Source organism: Trematomus bernacchii, unplaced genomic scaffold (assembly GCF_902827165.1).
Source record: "Trematomus bernacchii unplaced genomic scaffold, fTreBer1.1, whole genome shotgun sequence".
Lineage (NCBI taxonomy): Eukaryota > Metazoa > Chordata > Actinopteri > Perciformes > Nototheniidae > Trematomus > Trematomus bernacchii.
Window position 1 is genome coordinate 27641450 of NW_022987720.1, and position 9236 is coordinate 27650685.

Genomic DNA, 9236 nt, shown 5'->3' on the forward strand with positions numbered 1-9236 from the left:
AAATGTAAGTCACTATTTTCTATTACTAAGTCATATTTTATAAATAATGATTAAGGTTATATTAACTACTTCCATCACATTCGTCTCTTTAACCGTCAGAAATGGGTTTCCGTAGAGATAGCAATTAACTAGAAATGAGATGCCTCTTATGACATGACACCCATTCATTATTATCTGCAGAAGAAACTTGAAGGCTTTATGAAGCGCACCAACACACACACCAGCACACACACCAACACACACACACCAGCACACACACACACACACACCACACCAGCACACACACACACACACACCACACACACACACCAGCACACACACACCAACACACACACACCAGCACACACACACACACACTAACACACACACACCAGCACACCACACACACACACCAACACACACACACCAGCACACACACACACACACCAACACACACACACACAGCACACACACACCAGCGTACGGCTCTGCACATCACACAATCCCCACTTCTGCGGTTTCTCTTATAAACAACATCAACTTTAACCAACTGACGTCTTTCCATTTCCCTCTCCTTTTTTATATATTTCTATATTTATCGTCCTCCCACTCCCACTTGATTTCCTCTCTCTTATCGTATCATTCACACATACACACACCCACACACACACAAACACACACACTGTCTGTGCATCTCCAGGATTTGCATGCCGCCTGGTCTCCTGGATTCTATCCCACAATCCCCCTTTGTGACTTGCAGCCTACAGTTATGCAAATCAACGCTATCTCATGCCATGACTTGTGTAAACAAACACAATGAATTACACGTTTGCATGCAACTGTCATCGGCACCGCTCACGTGGAAATGTTCACTTGTTCAGACTAACACACTGTTAATCTCTTCACTTCCTTCATTTGTTTCCATCTCTTTCATATTTAATATCACTCAATAAGCAGTATTTTATTCCACTGCATATTATTTAAGTTTCATTAAGTACCGTACATTCTGTTCTTAATTTATCTTTTTGACTTTCACTTTCAAATTCTCTTGCCACTATTTATTTATTTATTTTATTCTTATTTTTATTTTGCATGGCTAGATGAGTCTGAGACATAAGGAGGATATATTATATTAAGCTAATTTTCAGGTTCATATCAGTATGTAGTGTCTCTAATGGGGACATGTCTCCATGCTTTAATGTTCAGAAAGCTCTTACATTTTCTCATACTTGTCTGTGCTGCAACACCCTCTTTCACCCTCTGTCTGAACCAGAGCCAGTCTGCTCTGATTGGTTAGCTGGCCGGCTCTGTTGTGATTTTGTCAAAGCCGCTTAGAGATGTCCCGCCCTTAGCCTATTCACGTACAATGTGTTGGAGCGCTAGCCAATAGAAACAAAGTGATATACATAGTGACGTCATTGGAAGTAGACAAAGTATCCGTAATGGAGGATTTTCATTTACATGCACACAAACACCAACACACTACAGGAAAGGGAAAACCACCCAAAGCATGATTGGGCCTCTTTTAGATTTTCCTTGACGAAACTACACGACAATAGAGCCTTTGAATCTGTGCAAAAACAGACACATGGTTAAACTCTCCCACAATCTGAACAAACCTCCAGATCAATTCAGCTCACTTCATGGACTTTTCTCCATCTTTGATGATACATCTTTGAATATTTCGACCACCCGACAGTCGACATCGACATCAAGGATAAGCTGCTTTGCAAACGCAGACAGAATATCTCACCCCTTGACACTTCTGTCTACAGTGTGTGTTAAACTCCTGCCACAGTCACAGCAATGATGAAAACCGCAAGGGCTCACACCAACACACACCCTGCAGAAGTACAACAGTGCATGCACACACACTCAACACACACACACACACACACACCCACACACACACACACGGACCCTTCAGTAACCACATACAGGTTTCCTCTTCTCTCTTCTCTTATTTTTGACTTCATTACCGAGAAAGCTCATCCTGCTTCCTCCTTTTCAAACCAGATGCGAGTACAATCTCTCTTCCTCTATTCTGCTTTAGTCCTCACACTCAGACACTTTTCTTTATAGTATTGTGGTCGGGGAAGTTGTTTTTTTTACAGTGCATGTCCTCACATTTAAACTTGTATTTTCCCCTTTCTTTAGGGGCGTCTGCAGACTTTAAAAAAATCAGACACAGCTACAGTACATACTGACTCGCAGGACTGATGCAATGAGGCAGGCTGTTAGAAATAAAGGAAACAACCACGCAACCCCCCGTATTTAAACTGCGTGTCTCCTTAAAAACACCATTAATATCAACATTAGTTACCCTGCTAAGTGCACATATGTAAAGTGATGTTTAATCAATATAGCATATTAATGGATTCCTGTTCTACTTCCTGTTTTTGTATTGTTAAATGATTGACTTAGTTCATTAACGGACAGACTTCGCTCAGAATAAAAGAGAATATCTATAAATAATCACATGGGGAAATTAGGGTTTAGTTGCACCATAATGGCATATTTATATAAGAATGTATATATTGATGTATAATGTGCATTAAAAGTCCCATAAAATACAATAATAGCAGTGATTTAGCAGCATCATTTGTTTACTACTAGAAGTGTTTGCAACAGAGACATACGCCACAGTCCTCCATGTTATTATTGCTTTTTTCATTTCCCATTTCATTTACAACCTTTAACGCAACAGTTAATCAAGCCTTCTTAAAAAGAGGCAATACGTTTTGTGTTATTGTTTTTATAGGAGACTTTAGAGTGATTTAAAACGTTTGCTACTTTCTGTTGGTGATGAATGAATGACAATCCTCAGGGTTTAGTGGTAAATGGTAATTGTTTCCATTGACTTTCCTCTATTAATGCTGATAGTATTATCCCAGGCATTATCTAAATGTCTTGTTATGGACTTACTGTAAGGTGATTTTCTTGTGACAACTCTATTCATTTCATTCACTTACTTCGACAAGTCCAAATGATTCGAGTGGAGTTACGAAACACATTTCGTAGAAGGTGCTTGTCCTTTCTTGGTTTTCTTTTATAAAACCAGACTTGTATGGACTTGTCTGACATTTATTGAGTCCCAGCAGGTGTATTAGATTCTTAGACAACCACAACTATGTTCTACACACAAACACAAACCAAACACACACACACACACACACACACAGCACACACACACACACACACACCACACCACACACACACACACACACACAACACACACACACAGCACACAACATCCACACACACAGCTAAGATGTTAGTGGGGTCGCTGCACACACACAACACACACACACACACACACACACACAAACACACCACCACACACACACACACAGCTAAGGATGTTAGTGGGTGGTCGCTCACACACACACACACACACAGAAACACACACACACACCCACACACACCACCACACACCACACACACACACACACACACACACACTAACACACACCACACACACGATCGCAGGCTAAGGATGTTAGTGGGTCGCTCACACACAGAGAAAGTCAATGAGTTACAATTTAAGTGCAATCCAGTTAACTGTTGACGATGTTCTAAATATCTGCAGCCACATGAATGATCACATCTTTCAGGGTGGTAAATATTTGATTTGGGAAGGCAATAAGGGTCAATGATCTTAGACTCTCCCATGTTAAAGGTGGGGTAGGTAAGTTTGAGAAACCGGCTCGAGATCGCTAGAATCTGAAAATACACAAACCGGAGAAAATCTGCCCACTTCCTTACAGAGCCCCTCCTCCAACACACACGAACGCGCACAATGACCAATGAGGGCACGAGATAAGTTTGTGCACAGATGGAAGGCTGACAGGCAGGTAGGCCATCCAGTTATTTTAGCCGGGGCCGGCTAAAATGATTGGTCGTGCTTTTTACAGTACTACGGCTTCCACAGATGACATTTTTTATGGATTTTTGTCAAAGCACTTAAGATATTCATTGCTATCGGGATGTTTAAGAGCATTCCATGGAATATAACAAAAAGTGTATCTTGAGCCGGTTTCTCAAACTTACCTACCCTACCTTTAATGTTAGTGACCTCAAATAACTGAAGTATACTTAATAAAGTGATTAATTCAGCTGTTGTTAACCAAAAATGTCAAAGTTACTTTGCTCTGAAATTGCGTTTAATTTGTAATACTCTGTACTTTAAAGAGAATCTATCAAGCTTTTGGGGAGTTTCCCTTTCCTGATGTGTGTTATATGGGTTTTAGTGCATGTAAATGGTCTGCAAAGGCTAAAATCCTAAAGATTGGACTCCCAGGGACATCATCTCCTAACACATGCGCTGTTATTTATTTGTTATTTGAACTGTATTGACATACTATATCTTAGATATTTTATTTAAGTGTATTTGAAAGTGTACTAAGTATTATGTTCGTAACCTGTATTTATATCAGGCTTTATAATTATTTGAGTGACCGAGATCATGTAAGTGTATTTCAAGTGTACTATGTATTAATTTATTGAGCTGTACTTAAATCAGGTTTTAAAATGGGTTTGACTGAAGAGATCATGCAATGTTATTATTTGTTTATTGATTGTTATGAACCTGCCTGAGGACCACAGATGGAAATTAGCTATTAGCTATAATCTGGCATATTGCATCTCTTCTCTTTGCTGAGATTAATGTTTTTGTATGCTAGGTCCTTCTATAAATAAATACATATATATATATTGGCTAGCATGCAACACATCCAACACATTGTACTACGTGAGGGGTTAGGCTTAGGGGGCGGAACATCTCTAAGAGGTTGACCAATCACAGCAGGGCCAGCCAGCTAACCAATCAGAGCAGACTGGGCTCTGGTTTCAGACAGAGGGTGAAAAGAGGTGCTGCAGCACAGGCAGTATGAGAAGAGTTTTTTGAACATTAAAGCATGGAGACATGTCACAGGAGAGGCATGAAATATTTTTGTATCTTGTAAAGTTTCTGTATAATGCATTCATTCTTTCTAATTCTAGATGTTAGTGATATATATTGTAAATACTTTGTATGTTAGTGTCTGGGCCCCTATTCTAATGCTATGGATAGCTTGTCAGGGTGTCCCATTTCCTCTCCATTATATCTTAAGGTTGTGTTTTAAACTGTTTGTGTGAATGAATGAATTGAAGGTTGAAAGTTGGGGTGGGATTGGCTGGTGGTTGCACTGATGGTCAGATATGATTGGTTCAGGTGTACCAACCATCATAGAGGCTCCATTGTGTGGCAGAATAGCTGAAGCTTATAGAAATGTGATCCGGGGCTCTGTCCATGCAGAGAGAGGAAGGACAGATCGGCTCTTATAAAAGCTGAGATATGCAGCTGTATAATTACACAATAAACCAGTCTTTACTTTATTTGCATACAGAAAAAATGGTAGTTATGATGGGTTTTATTTTCCAGTAAGGACATTTATGAATAGACTGCATTTACATCCTGAATTGTATCATCCTATGGAGCGTTTCTGTTTAATATTGTTTAAACATATGTTAGTCTACTGAAAGAATGCTACATTTGTTCAGCATCTACCTACTTAAGTTAAACTTTTACTTAAATTCAACACTATACAGAGATGGCAAAAGTACACACATCCTTTACTCAAGTAGAAGTACAGATACTCATGTTTAAAAATACTCTGGTGAAAGTAGAAGTACTGACTAAACTTCTTTACTCAAGTAAAAAGTAAAGAGGGCTTTGAAATGTACTTAAGTAAAAAGTACCCATAACTAGCAGCTGTTTTAAAGAGTACCTGACCTCCCTTTATATTAATAGAACAATAATGTCATTGTTAGCTAATGAATGTTTCCATGCTGAACAACGGCAACATGACAACGTTTTCATTGGTCCCTCTTCTTTAGAGAAGACCAGGAAATGATGGATACACGGATCGTGTTCAAATCAATAGGCACGCAATGACTCTAAATAATAATGATCACGCCACCAAACACACATTCAAACTAAAGGAACCAGCCTGTTTGGAAAATGTAAGAAGTAGAAAGTACAGGTATTTGGGTTCAAAAATGTAAGAAGTAAAAGTAAAAAGTCGTCAGAAAAATAAGTAGTGGAGTAAAGTACTGATACCAGAAAAAATGTACTTAGTACAGTAACGAAGTATTTGTACTCCACTACTTCCCCACCTCTGATTATATATTGGAATATGGAAAACACTGAAAAAGTACTTCAGTGATATTCAGTTTGTTCATTCTGCTTTACTTTGAACTCCATTTGTCACAATTATGCAGGTATATCATAAAGCTTTGAATGGTTTAGGGCCACAATACATTTCTGACCTCCTGCTAAATTATGAACCATCCAGAACTCTCAGGTCTTCAGGGACTGGTCAGCTTTCTGTCCCCAGAGTCAGAACTAAACATGGTAAAGCAGCATTCAGTTATTATGCTCCAAATATCTGGAACAAACTCCCAGAAACCTGCCGGTCCGCTGCAACTCTGACTACTTTTAAATCCAGGCTGAAGACTTTCCTTTTTGTTGCTGCTTTTAATTGAACGACTGATATCTCAAACTGCACTGTAACTTTGACTCATGTATTTTATAGATTAGCATGTTTTTTGTTTATCTTAATCTCTTGCTTTTAAAATGACTGTTTTTAATGCCATTTGTACTGTGTTTCCGCTGCACATTTTTAATCTTTTCATTTTTGTAAAGCACTTTGAATTGCCTTGTGTTGAAAGGTGCTATATCAATTACTTGCCTTACCTAATCATTAACATAGCACACAAAGACTTATTAAATGTATTTTTAATCTTTTTTATGTCCCAGTTAGGACTTATTTAAGAAGATGCTTTAACATCAAAGAGTCATGAGTAATATCTTTACTATATTTTTTTCTGCAATAACGTTTATGTTGTGAGTTGTAAAGGAAGCAGTTTTGTCGTGCATAGTCCTATAAATGGGGCGAAGCCTGCGAGCTAGTTCAGGCAGTCAACTCGAGCACTTATGCTGCATTCATACATAACGTCCCTTGCCATTCTACAACCAACCAAACAGAGTCTCCTTAATATGCCGCTCTGCCAGATCTCTCTCTATGCATTGCTTGCTGCTGCTATTGCAGCAGCTACTTCCATGTCGCTGCTGCTCGTCTGCCCCACCACCACCCCAGCTTCCACCCTAGCTTCCACCTGTAGGCTCGGGGGGTTAGTTATCTAATCTTCACTCATCGTGCTATGTATATCTGTGGAGTGATGAGGCCCGAGCCTAGACGCCAAACTCAACTATATGCTGCTTCTAAACATGTTAAAGAAACACGTGAGTTGACTGAACTGAGGAAACATATTATCTACAAGTCATTTTACACCCTATATCAAAAGGGCATTTATTTAAAAAGATGAAATCAATGCAGCCAAGCAGAATGAAATCCACATCAAAAAGACGGATTAAACTGATCTGTAGCTCATATAGGAAATAGGTATTGACATAGATTTATTTTATATCAGCTTACTTTAATATCATACAGGAACAAATGGTAGACCCTACTTTTAATGTATTTTATATTCCAGTAAGGACGTCATTTAAAAGTTGCATTAAATGAATCATATGATCCTATTTTTTATTATGACTTGATAATTATATGTCAATGCTTGTTGTTTTTTTATGCTGCTGTAACAAAAACATTTCCCAATTTGGGATTAATAAAGTATATTTTTGCTAAATAATATTAGATTTAACAAGTTAATGCACACTGTTCTTCTTGCACTATTTATTGTTGTATTAGTTTTGATTGTTTTATGCCCTTTATATATATTAAGTTGCATTGTTGGAGCTTGGAACTTAATTTTCATCGCCATATCTACACCTCTGCATCTGTATCTGCATCATTCTTAAAGGAAGCATGTATTGCCTCATGACAACAACATATTCCAGCAAGTACATTTAAAATCACATCCTGATTCCCGCTCTGTGGATCCCATTGTCTCCTGCACCTGCTGCTGGAATCCCAAACATGTTTGATGATGACTGTAATGAGTCCATGATGAAAGAAGGTCAACTATTGTGTTGCCAAATCTAATAGTTTCCTTAATTACAGGCCAAGAAGATGTCAGTGAAGGCAACCTGCATTAATAACATGATCTGCTAAATAAACTACGCTCAGATACGATCAGATAAAAAGTGATTTACACAGTGGATTTACTCTCAGTGGTTGCTTCCGAGTATCTTGAACACCTTATTTGGAACAAATTTGGAGTAAATTGCTAAAGAAACCTCGTACATCAAGTTCTGAGTGTGTTTAAGTAACATTTGAAATTCTTTGCGTGAGTATTTCCATTAAATGTTTCTTTATTCTGGTACTCCAACACATTTTAAACGCATATAATGAATTTTAGTTTTAGTTTCTTTTCAGATTAAGATTTGCATTAAAAACATGTGATAAACGTTGACCATAAGCATCTCTTAATATTAAACCAGTGAAATAACAGTTCGAGCTGCAACAAAAAGGTTAAAATATCCATATTCAACAACAAATTTTGGAAGAAAGTCCAAAACCTCAACAGATTTTGTAACAGAACTACAACACTTAAATGCTACCTGATGCAATAATACTAACAATCTAATAATGTCATATTTATGAAAATACATCACATATGGAGGCCCTTTTTCTGCAAACCAGTACTTTTACTTTTTACTTTAAGTACTTGTTGCTGATATTACTTCAGTAAGACTTTGAATGCGTTTTTTAACATTATCTCAATACTTTTTCCACTAGTGCTGTCAGTTAACCTGAAACTCTATGTATGCTGTAATAATACTAACAGGATATTGCAGGTGACACACGATGGCAGGCTGTGATACGAGGTGTAATTTCACTTCCCTGCTTCTTTTTCCATTCAACTGTCGCACTTTATAAACCCATTTGGCCACTTAAAATATTTCGTAATTTCTAATCGGATCGACACTTGCATGTGTAGAAAAGAGCGATATACTGAGTTTATGTTCACATACCTGAGATGCAGCGGTTGTCCAAGTTGTCCAAACTTTGCTCAAGGTGTGGTGTTTGTTATTTGTTTTTTTTAAACCGGTTGGTTCATCAGAAGGCTCAGGTTGTCTCCATTTATCCGAAAGATAGGATACTATGAGAGTGAAAAGTGAGGAGTGTGTGTGTGTGAGCTGTGGTCCGGACAGAGAAAGAGAAGACTGAGGGAGGGAGAAGAGAGAGAGGAGAGAGAAGAGAGAGAGAGAGAGAGAGAGAGAGAGAGAGAGAGAGAGAGAGATAGAAGAGAGA